Below are 12,891 nucleotides of genomic sequence, written 5' to 3'. Positions count from 1 at the left end.
GTGTTTTACCCTGGTGGCCTTTGTCCAACCTTTGATCACGTGTTGATCATTTGTTGTTGTCTTCAAAAATTCTTTGTTTAGCGCGTCGTTCTACGTTGCCGTTTTCAATCGTCGCTGAATTCTGATGATTGGGGGTCAACATCGGGGTGGCACTGGTGAGCCGAAGTCGTATGCTCCCAAAAATTTGTAATAAAGTCCTATTACCTTAACTATATAGTAGAGGTAAGTCGGGTGTCGAACCCACAGGGAAGGCGATGTAATTTATGTGTAGAAAGTAAATAGTACAAGTAACAATAATAGGGGGGTTTTGTTGATTGAATAAGCTGTAATCTAATTAAACAAAGAATAACTAAATAAGAAGAATTCAGATGATTAAAAGGTCTTGGGTCAACAAACATCCACTATCAAAAAACCAATTGGTCTTCGTCTGTCTTTAATCCAATTATTCTCAAGCACTTTATTGTGGAAATACAAGTTTCCTTCTTCCTCTTAAGTATAGTCAACTAACTCGAAACGCGATATTAGAAGACCCTAATTATTGAACAATCTAAGCCACGCGTCTAGATTTAATCCAACAGCAGCATTAACAATCCAAGGAAGCAATAAAGATAACGATCTTTAACACACGCGGTTAACGATTCGAATTATATGTTTAATCTCTACTTCGTCATAATAACAATGAAACGCATACAGATTAATTGAACAATTACGGATTCAATTTCTAAACATGTAATAGATTAAAGTAAACTATTACTAATTGATCAGATTAGCAAAAAGAAACAATAATCATAAAATACGAGCAAAAGACATAAACAATACTTGAGAAATAAAAGAGAGAAATAAAAATCTCACAATTAATTAGTCGATAGCTTCAATCTGTCGATCCAAGAAAAGGAGGATTACTTCCTCATAATTTCTAAGCAAAAACAATTAGGGTTCTTAAGAGTATTTCCCAATTACTAGTTGAATTAAGAATAATAGACGAGTTCTTAACCTAGAGTAATAGTACCTAATAATAATAATAGTAATAATATTATATGTCTCAAAATAGGAAAGAACCAAGAGCTTATTATGTGAAATTGACGTCAAGCTAACTGATCTACGCTCAGACACCTGCGGGTCGCGTGATGTCCTGCCAAATAACGCTGCTTCTTGTTCGTTTCTACTTCATGTGGGATTAGATTTCCCACTCTCATGATTGGTGAGTGTTGGGCTAATGGAGAACATGCATGTGACTTGATTGAAACTTGGTAATCTTCATTATCCTCGGCCCTTTTCATTAATTTCCTAGCCCACACAACATTGTTTCATAATTCCTATTTGGGTTGGGCTTTCTCTCATAAATTCATCATCTCAAATACCAAATTATTCTAAAATAATGTTAATACAATAAAATGGTAAGCTATGCAATAACAAATCTAAACTCCTCATTTAAACTACCACTTATAACCTAAAATGACACTCATATACCGTACTAAACCCGTCTTATCAGGCACCCTATCTCGTGGCTCTTTGTTATCGCTGAATTCCGATGATTGAGGGTTAACGTCAGGGCAATGCACTGTGTCACAATTCCTGATTGTTATGTCATCCGAAGTCTGCCAGGCATTTCTTCCTTTTTTGTCACGTATTAGGAAAGAGGGATTACCGTCATGGTAACCACCTCCGCTTCCACTGTTGCTCCTTTCTTTTCCATGTTGTTCCCTTTCTTTTCTGATTAGAAGGATAGGGAGTGCTCAGTTCGGTAGGTGGCGGATAGCCCCCAGTTCATTGTTTTAGGCTACCTGTCTGTATGATAAATACTTGTATCGGATCCTGTTTGTATGGTCAGTCGTTTGTATCAAGTGTTGGTTGATGTATTTTGCGTGAGGCGGTTTATATATATGTATTTTTGGTTTGTAGTTTGTTTGTGTTTAGCCTCTTTTTTTGTGTTGTGTTTCAGAAAAGCACAGTCAACGGCTGATTCTCCATTTGCTTCGGCTTTTGTTTCTACATCGTTAGTGTAGAAAACAGGCAACAGGTAGCACATACGCATACACGTGATCACACAAAAGCATTTGATGAAAATAAAAATAGCCATGATGACTCGAAGTTAAAATTGAAATTGAAAAGAAATTTTTAAAATTCCGCGACAAGTCATCACGTTTGGATTTTTCAAATAAAATTGTTTTGAAATTTTGAGAAATTAATTCGTGTTTGAATTAAATTGCATCAAATTTTGCCGAAATTGATTTGCGACTCGAAAAAGCTAAAACTAAAACCGTCATGGATGATTTTCGAAAGAGATTTTGCGAGTTAAATTTGATTTTTGCAAGATCAAAACTCGGATTTGCAAGAGTTTGAATTTTAAGGAAAATTGACGTCGTGTTATCAATTTTGATATCGTGGAAAATGCGAAAAAAAAATCGGAATTTTTAACTGACATGGAAACGATCTGTCGCGGATCACGCGACTAGCCCTTCCCCCTTAAAAAAAGAGAAAAAAACCCATATGTTTAAAGCCGTGTCATGGAAACTGTGTCGGATTTCGCAAAACGTAAAATCAAGGAAATGTGAGTGTGAGAAAACACAAAAATTTCCGGATAAGCCTAAAGAGGCGCGAGCCTTAAGGCGAGAAAAAAAATGTGTCAGGAAGAAGCACAACTTGACAGGGACAAGTCAAGGTGCAGTTTCTTAGAATAAGCCCAAAGAGGCGCGATCCCCTGGGTGATGCAAGGGTGCTTCCCCTTTTTTCGGAAAAAAAGCACTGCTTGTTTGTATAAATAGGGACGTTTGTGCTTCATTGCTTCATCTTCCGAAACACGAAAAACATCTATACGAAAACCTTTCTTCTTCTTCCACAAAATAATTCATGGATGCTTTCGAAAATAGGTTGCGACATTGATGTCGGGATTTATCGCCTCCCGAAAAGTATCAACTCGTTGTAATGGGAGTTGGTCAATTGTTGGTTCTTCGTCAAGTTAAGGTGAAATCCTCGTTCCTTGAAGCATGCTCTCAGTTTTGGGATTCGAAACATCATGTTATCGTTTTCTCGAAAGGTGAAATTTGCCCTCTTGCCGAAGAAGTGGGCGCCATTGGAGGGTGGCCGGGTTGTACTCCGGTGCTTCCTCCGACCCGGTTGTGTTACAAGGAGAAGTTTTGATCCATGTTGGGCTTGTCGACGAGCCAAGTGAACTTTCTCCTTGCTCCCCATGGTGTTGACATGTTGGATCTTATCAACATCTTCTCAAACTGCTTGGATGTCAATATCTCAGAGGCGGCTAGGAGAAGGGCTCTTGCCTTTTGCCTAGTGCATGCTTAGCTCCTTGTTGATGCTTTATGGAAGGAGGGGTCAAGATGGTATGGCAGCATGACCCTTGTGCATGTGGTTGAGCAACTGGAGCACGGATGAGATCCATCGTGGTTGGTGCTTGGCGAGATCATCCAAGCTTTGGACAAGAAGGGCTCTTGTGGGGAAGCTCTTTCGTTTGGAACTCCAAGGATCCTCCAAGTATGGCTCATGGAGAGGTTAAGGTATATAGAGCCTCCGGTTGATGCTTCTTCTTACTCTTTCCGTCACCTTAGTATGAGAAAGAAGTTGTAGTCGGATAGCTTTGCGTCCACAAAGGCCTATTGTACCTCGAGATTGGTGGAGGAACGTGGTCCTCATACCCGGTGGGTGGTGCCATGGTGGCACTTGAGGTCCTTCGCGGGGTTGCCCGCTCCAGCCGCTTGTTCTGGTTCTTTGATGGTGGTGGGTTTGAATGTTGCTTCCTTCATTTATCCTGAAAGGCTTATGAGGCAAAAGGGCTGCCAACAAAAGGAGCCCGCTCAAGACACTCTCGTACAAGAGAGTGCTTTTCGAAACTCCGACCTTGTAGAGATTTTTGAGAGGTGGTGGGCCACTCGGCCAACTTGGGAGGTACCAAACCCCGTTTCAACGACATGGGTGACTCCCGCTTATGTCAAGGTTCAAGAGCTCAAACTTTGGAAGAAAGGCTAAAGTTCCGCAAAGAAGAAGTCGTTGACTTGAAGTATCGGGAGGTCGGCAAGGCCAACCACGCCTTCTTTGACGACTTTGCCGATGATGTTAGCCAGGATGTGGTGAGGCCACTGAAGAGGAGGAGCTTGGGTCCCAAAGAGATGGTGGGCCATGTGTGGGCTCGGCTTGGGCCGAGTATGGGGTCTTGCAAGAGACCGGATGTCGTCACCGTTGTAGATCCGTTGAGGATCCGTTCCGAAGAGGAAGTCCATGCTAGGCGGGCTAACAAGAAGAGCAAGGGGAACATGTACCCCGAGGGAATAGGCAAGGGTAGAATGGAAGAATGAAGGCCTCTATTACCCACTTTACTATTATGTTTTAATAGTGTTTGTCTGTTTTTATTATGTTGTACTAGCTATGTATTGTGTATTTTTGTGCTAGTATTTCTATGTGAAATGCCTTAGTCGACATTCTAGCTTGGCAAGTGGTGGACTTGCTTAACTTTATTTTTTGTCAAGTGCGTAATCCTTCTCATTATTAATTCAATAAGAGGATTGCTTGTGTTAAAAGTAGTTGTGAACGCTTGTTGTATCATCCATTCTTTTTGTAAAGGCAATTCGGTTTGAATTATCCTAAACATTGCACATGTAAAGGGGATTTTTGTGGGAAGGGAGAAGGCTTCTTTTTTGTTTTTTTTTTTGGAAAAGGGAATTGTTCCCCCCTTTTTGGAATTTGTATAGGTGATTGTTTTTTTTTTTTATGGCGATGGTTGTATCCTTCTTGTGCAAGAAAGGATTGCCTACGCTTTCACCTAAAGAGGTGAAATCAAACCATGCTCGTAGTTCAAATGTTTGTTAATTTTGTTTGGATGTCGTGGTTATATCCTTCTTGTATAAGAAAGGTCTGCCTACGTATCCACCTGAAGAGGTGAAATCAAACCATGCTCGTAGTTCAGGTGTTTTGTTTTGAGTGCAAATGGATGTTGCCTTTGACAGATCAAAGGTTGTTCGAAACATGGCAAGGTGTCGTAACTTAGACTCGATAAATCATGAAATTTCAAATCAGAACGCTTTGAGGAATTGACTGAAAGGGAGATTGTGGTCACTAGTTGTGAAACTGGTGTAAGGTTTGTGGTTACTAAGGTTCAAGGGTAGTATTTCTTGAGTTGGTCTAGGTTGGCTGGGTTTGTGAAATCCTCCCCATCTAGGTCACTCAATTTCACTACGCCCCCCAAAAGTATTTTCTTAACTAGGTATGGCCCGGTCCAATTGGGGTTGAATTTTCCCCTTGGATCGATGGGTAATGGTGCTCGAACCGACTTAAGGACCAAGTCGCCTTCTTTGATATTTTTGGGTTTGAATTTTTTGTTGAATGCCTGTTGTATATGTCGTTGGTATAGCTGGACGTTGTGCAAGGTGTTGAGTTGTCATTCGTCAAGGAGTGTGAGTTATTTGAACCTTCGATCGGTCCATTCCGCCTTTGGAACTTGTCTTTCAATTAGGATGCGTAGAGATAGGACCTCAAACTCTATTGGTTGTACTGCCTCCATACCGTATGCTGGGTAGAAGGGTGTTGCTCCTGTTGGTGTTCGAATGCAGGTTCGGTATCCCCAGAGTGCGAATGGGAGTTTCCTCGGCCAATCGCGGTAATTATCCTGCATCTTCTTGATGATGGTAAGAAGAGTTTTGTTTGATGCCTCTACCCCTCCGTTGGTTTGGGGACGGGAGGGGGATGATCGATGCCGTTTGATTTTGCATTTGTCCAGCAAGGCTTGTGTTTTCGCCCAGAATTGGGAGCCTTGGTTGCTGATGATTGAGGGAAATAATCTGTATACTTCCCTTAAACTAGAAGGATTATAACGAGTTTAACAATGATGATCAATGGTCATAAACAAAATACATAAACAAAGTATAAAGGATTTAGAATTAACCTTCGGTCCTAGCAAAATTGTCCTAAGAACAATATCAAAATTGATATTCGCCTATTAGTTGCACCCAAGACGATATGAGATATGCCCTTTGATTATGCTAGAAATCGATCTAAAATTTTCTGTAAAATTTAGTTCTTTTTGTGTTTTTCTGATGAGAGAGGAGGCAAGGTCAAAGAAAAGAATTAGGGTAGAAGAATTCTCACCCTTTCTTTCTTATAGTAGCCGAAATTAGGAGTCAATTAGGAAAGAATAAATCTCTCCTAATTTTCGGCCTAACTGACCGAAATAAGGAGATTATTCTCCTTATTTTTGGTCTTTCCAAAAATATATAAAATATGTTGAATTGCCATCTAGCTAGTGAGGATCGAACCCATGACCTCTTGGTTTGTGTACCCTCACTATTACCACTATGACACATTCATCTTGTTGATATTAAATACAACTGATTATATTTAATTACGAATTAACAGATTAATTCGTCCAAGCTAACATTAAATATATTTAACTAAATATAACTTATTATATTTAATTTACGAATTGACAGTTATTTCGTGTCAACTTAATATTATTTAATTTTATTAAATAATTATCTCATCAACACATTGACTAACTTTTTAGTCATTTTGGGCATCAATGTGATTATATTTCTATAACCACATTTCTCAAACACATCCTATAGGTGTGACCTTTAGGGACCAGTTGATCACCACCATCTGTATGATAATAACGTCAAACTTTCTAGCAAGCCAACCGTTATTAGGTAAACGTTAATCAACTAATTAAATATACGAAGTATACCCTTGTGAACCTGTAAGAGATTTACAAATGTTATCACATTAATTTGTGGAGGACACTAGCTCCAACAAACTCCCACTTGTCCTCACAAGTGTATGTGCGATAACCGATTCTCATATCCTATAAAATTTCTCCCACTCAATGTAAAACAATTTTCAAATCCGAATTCACAAAGGTCGTTTTACAAGCGATCAATATCAAGAGTGGTTTCCCTGACTAGAGAGTAACATAACTGATAAACGAATCAACATTCGAGCATGGCCATGCATTTCAGTTACAACTCCTCGAGTGGCCCTGAGAAATAACTATACCTGATAAGGGTTGGATATTTTCCTCAACTCGAATCCTGCAGATGTAAGCGCAGTATGAAATGACCCAAAAAATCTACTTAGCCCCGATTACATTTAGACCGTGAGAAAGAAACCAAAGTCACCCAAAAACTGCCTTAATCTCAAGAGACAGTTGATAGTCAAAAGAATCGACTCTAGGAACACAATGGTTGTCCTATCCAGGACCTGGCACCGAATGTTATTAAACATTTAGGACTCCATTACGTTGTCACAAAAAGTTGTCCTACGAGGTATCGTCATAATCTCGTATCTGTGATCGATCAGTCAACCGTTTGACTTATGGCTCGTTGAACCCACCATCAATCGACTGCACAATATAATAGCCGGAGTTATCAGCTCACATTGGCGATTACAGACCAAAACAAATTATAATGTAATTCAGTTCACTCTGTGGCGTTCAATGTTGTCAGTACAATCCACATGAAAAACAAAATATTATATACAAAACAATGGAAGTTATAAATAGTATATGAAAAAGATAATGTATCAAATCCATAATCAAGTACTACAACTCAGGAACATGTTTAATTCCTACGGAATTTACATGCCCTACATTCTTATCATAATTCAACGGTTTGGTGAGAGGATCCGCAATGTTATCATCCGTCGCAATCTTGTCAATCACTATCTCTTCTTGCTCCACGTAATCACGGATCAGGTGAGCCTTCCGAAGTACATGTCTAGATTTGTTGCTAGACTTTTGCTCCTTAGCCCGGAAGATGGCACCTCTATTGTCACAATAGATGGTGATCGGGTCATTCGAACTAGGAACTACCGAAAGCCCTTGTAAGAATTGACGCATCCATATCACTTCCTTTGCTACCTCCGAAGCGGCATAGTACTCGGATTCAGTAGTAGAATCTTCTACAACACTCTGTTTGGAACTCTTCCAGCTGACCGCAGCACCATTAAGAGTGAAGACGAACCCTGACTGAGATTTTGAATCATCTCGATCCGTTTGGAAGCTAGCATCTGCGTAACCGGTTGCGCATAGCTTAGTATCGCCTCCATAAGTCAATACCCAATCCTTAGTTCTCCGTAGGTACTTGAGGATATTTTTGACTGCTATCTAGTGTGTTTCACCTTGAGTCTTTTGGTACCGACTCATCATACTCAATGCATATGCCACGTCTGGACGTGTGCATATCATGGCATACATGATCGATCCTATTGCAGATGCATAAGGAACACGACTCATGCGCTCTATCCCTTCAGGCGTTGTGGGTGACTGAGACTTGCTCAACTGCATCCCAGTCGTCATAGGAAGGTTCCCCTTCTTGGAGTTGGTCATGCTGAACCTCTCAAGAACCTTATCCAAATAAGACTCCTGACTAAGTGATAACGTCCGTCGTGATCTATCTCCGTAGATACGGATTCCCAAAATACGCTGTGCCTCACCCAGATCTTTCATCTGGAAATGGTTCTTCAACCATTCTTTAACCGAAGATAGGAGAGGAATGTCATTCCCAATCAAGAGTATGTCATCGACATAAAATATCAAGAATACAATCTTGCTCCCACTCGACTTGATATAGAAGCATGGTTCTTCGACCGATCGAATAAAGCCATACTCTTTTATCACTTGGTCAAAACAATGATTCCAACTCCGAGAATCTTGCTTAAGTCCATAAATGGAAGGCTTAAGCTTGCATACTTTCTTAGGATGCTTAGGATCTATGAAACCTTCGGGTTGCACCATGTACAACTCTTCCTCCAAATAACCGTTTAAGAAGGCGGTTTTCACATCCATTTGCCAAATCTCATAATCATGAAATGCGGCAATCGCTAAGATTATCCGAATGGAACGTAGCATGACTACAGGTGCAAAAATTTCATCATAATGCAGTCCTTGCACTTGAGTGAAACCTTTTGCCACAAGTCGTGCCTTATAGATATCCCTATCGTTGCGCGTCTACGAACGCTTTATTTTGTAAAGTCATTTGCACTGTAGAGGTTTTACCTTTTTAGGTAAATCAACTAGATCCCATACGTTATTCTCATACATGGAGTCCATCTCGGATTGCATGGCTTCAAGCCATAGCTTTGAGTCAGAACAGGCCTCAACACTTTTATAGGTTGCAGGTTCATTACTTTCTAGAAGTAAAACGTCATTCTCCTCGACCATACCAATGTATCTGTCCGGAGGATGAGAGTCTCTACCCGACCTCCTAGGTTCCTCAGGAATATTAACCGTATCATCGGTTGGAGGTACGCTTCCTCCATCCTGTTCCTCGGTTGTTGGTTCTGGAATCTCCGACAGCTCGAAGGTTCTATTACTCGACTTGTTCTCGAGAAATTCTTTCTCTAAGAACGTCGCACTAGCCGCAACAAAAACTCGATGTTCGGTAGGCGAATAGAAGTAATGACCAAATGTTCCTTTTGGATAACCTATAAAGTATGTCTTGACCGACCGCGTGCCGAGCTTATCCTCGTGCCTCCATTTGACATAAGCCTCGCAGCCCCAAACCCGAATAATGGACAAGTTGGGTACTGTTCCCTTCCACATTTCATATGGAGTCTTGTCGACAGTTTTAGACGGACTTCGGTTAAGTATAAGAGCAGCTGACAAAAGAGCATAACCCCATAATAATGGACAAGTTGGGTACTGTTCCCTTCCACATTTCATATGGAGTCTTGTCGACAGCTTTAGACGGACTTCGGTTAAGTATCAGGCACTACGGTGTGACTCATCATGGCTCGAACCATATCAAGTAAGGTTCGATTTCTCCATTTGGACACACCATTCAATTGAGGTGTTCCAGGTGGAGTTAACTGCAAAACGATTCCACAGTCTTTCAGGTGTTGATCAAACTCATTTGAAAGATATTCCCCACCCCGATCTGAACGAAGTGCTTTAATCTTTCTACCCAGTTGGTTCTGTACCCTATTCTGGTATTCCTTGAATTTCTCAAAGGACTACCTTTTATGCTTCATTAAGTAGACATATCTGTATCTACTCAAATCGTCCGTGAAAGTGATAAAATATCTATAGCCATTTCTAGCGGTAATTGACATAGGTCCACATACGTCCGTATGTATGAGTCCTAATAGGTCACTAGCGCGCATTCCAGCACCTTTGAAGGAAATTCGAGTCATCTTGCCAATTAGACATGATTCACGCGTGCCATATGTAGAAAATCCGAATGTGGGAATAGTCCCAGTATCGACGAGTTTCTTCACGCGTTTCTCATTTATGTGTCCCATTCGACAATGCCATAGATAGGTTTGATCTTTGTCACCTACCTTTAATTTCTTATTATTCATGTGTAATACTTCCGTGCCTTGGACTCTCGGATTGTGTCACAACAACTTTCCATTCTCTCCTTGTTCTATGAAGGATGCGCATATCTCGGAAAGACCGACAAAAAGGAGACTCGTATATTTTTTTGAGAGGAGCGATTCCTCAAGGACTTAATCGTCATTTAAGCCCTTAGTAAACCCTAATTTGTGTACCTAATCCCCACTATAAATACCTTATTAAACTAATTAGATAATCAGGTTCTTCTTATCAATCTTTAGTGTAGTTTATATCATTCTAATCTCTTCTTAATCTTGTAATCAACTTTTAATCAAGTCTTAATACAAATCTCATTTCCTTAATCTCTCTTTTGTTCATCTTTTATTATGGGTAATTGAAGATTATTTGGGTTATTATTGGGAGATTGACAACCTTCCAATCAATCATCAAGTACTTCTATTATTCTTTGCTTTATTATTGGAATCATTAGTAGGTATAATTCTCTTAATCCCTTTTTAATTATTGTTAATCATCTTCATTTATTCATCATATTTGACTTTGTTGGTATGATTGACAACCTTGCTAGCATGTTGAACATGATAATGAGTGAGTAGTTTCCTTAACTAGGGTTAATGGGTAATTAGGGGAAACGAACATGGGGGATGATTCATGCTTAATTTAATATGTTTTCATAGTTTATTTGCTTGCTTGTTGTGATCTCAACTTATGCACATGTTATGTTTGATGAAATGCGAGCCTATGAATCCCTGCATTTTTTACCCATCACTTACCTTTTCAATGAGACTTGTAAGACATAAACCAACTCGAGTCTCATTAGACCATGCATATAGTTGAGTAGGGAAGATTAAGTCGACTTGTAGGTGTTGTACAATCTAATCGATTCGGCTCCGGGAGCCAAACTTTCCTAGGATTGTAAGATATAAACCAACTCGATCCATCACAACAATAATCGCTTGCTTATAATTTGAGAATATGTTTGTATGATCAATTCCCATGAATCGCCTATGACCCCATGACACCCTAGTGCCTTTATCAATTGTTTACATCCCTTTTTAATCCTCTTTCTTGTTTACATTATTGCTATCTAGTTTAGTGATCTTCTACTTCAAACCCCAAATTGTGACACCCCTAGACACCGTTACTTACAATTAAAAATCTTACTTCAATACCCGTCCCTTGGGATCCGACCTTTACTTGCCTCTTTACTAATAGTAGAGTTGTTTGTGGAGATATAAATTTTGTTTTGGTCTAGGTGCTCCTAACGACAAGTACCGAAAACTAAACCTCTCAAGAGGGACCGACCAAAAATGGCGCCGTTGCCGGGGACGGTGTTAACTTGATTTAGATTTTCTTAGATTGTTATTAGGTGTGTCTTTCTTTGCCTTGGGGAAGTAAAACTCCTCAAGGTTTGTTCTAATTATTTTTAAGTTGTTTGATATTTTTCATGTCTAGAAGATCACAAGGTAACTTGTTACCCTTTGATCACGAAATTGAAAGGACTTTGACAAACAATAGAAGACTTGCTAGAGGTACTTTGAGAGGTATTGGTGAGGTTGTAGATATTCAACCAAACACTATTGAGTTCGTCAACCCTTTTGCAAGAGAAGGTGAGGAGAACCCAACACAAAATCAACCCACAATGCCTAAATTTTCATCACATTCCGTACCAACCGAGGAGAACCTACCCAATGGTACTCCCACACCACAACACTTAACCGGAAACTTCATTGCCAAATCCGCATTTATCCAATTAGTCGAAAGAAGCCAATTTGGGGGGATGCCTAGTGAAGACCCTCACTCTCACATGGAGACTTTTTGTGACTATTGTGATGCGATTTCTCAAACCGGTGTTACTCAAGACCAAATTCGATGGGTCTTATTCCCTTTTTCTCTAATTGGCACCGCAAAACAATGGTTGAAAGGCCTTGATAAGGCTACTCTCGGAATTGACTCTTGGAAGAAATTGACTCTAGCTTTCTACAAAAAGTTCTACCCACCGGAAAAGACTAACATCCTAAGAGCTCAAATTACGGGCTTTAAGCAAAGAGATGAAGAATCTTTGTATGAAGCTTGGGAGCGGTTCAAGGGAATTTGTCGCTCATGTCCTCATCATGGACTTAGCGAGTGGTTCTTGGTTCAATAATTTTATAATGGTCTTTATGAAGACTCAAGAAACATTCTCAACATGGGATCAAATGGTATGTTCACCGAAGTTGACGATAATCAAACTTGGAACAAGATTGAGGAAATGGCGGTCCATAATTCACAATATAGTAGACCTCGGAAGGCTACTAGAGGAGGAAAGCATTAAGTAGACTCTATTACTCAATTGGGTGCTCAACTTAGTGCTCACATTGATACCATCAACTTGAAGTTCGAAAAAGCTATGGCTAGACTTGAAGAAGCCTCAAAATCACCAAAGCATAATATTAATGCCATGACGGCATCTTCATCAATCCCAAGTGAGATATGTGAGAATTGTGGAACTTTGGGACATGACCAAAGTGAATGTAGGGGAACAAATGAACAAGTGAATGCTTTCAAGCATACAAGAGTGGTACCCCTTATTCAAATTATTATAACGAAAACACCAAATT

General features: G+C 39.9%; 1 non-coding gene across 1 annotated transcript; it reads right to left on the bottom strand.

The window, feature by feature from the left end:
* Nucleotides 1–12,305: 12,305 nt before the first annotated feature.
* LOC141624994 (small nucleolar RNA R71) lies at nt 12,306–12,412 on the bottom strand. The gene has a single exon (XR_012534793.1). It is a non-coding gene; the product is annotated as a small nucleolar RNA R71 (small nucleolar RNA).
* Between the last annotated feature and the right edge of the window lie 479 nt (nt 12,413–12,891).

This window comes from Silene latifolia, chromosome X (genome assembly GCF_048544455.1).
Source record: "Silene latifolia isolate original U9 population chromosome X, ASM4854445v1, whole genome shotgun sequence".
Lineage (NCBI taxonomy): Eukaryota > Viridiplantae > Streptophyta > Magnoliopsida > Caryophyllales > Caryophyllaceae > Silene > Silene latifolia.
Note: the sequence above shows the minus strand (reverse complement) of the source record. Positions and strands in the feature narration are given on the sequence as shown.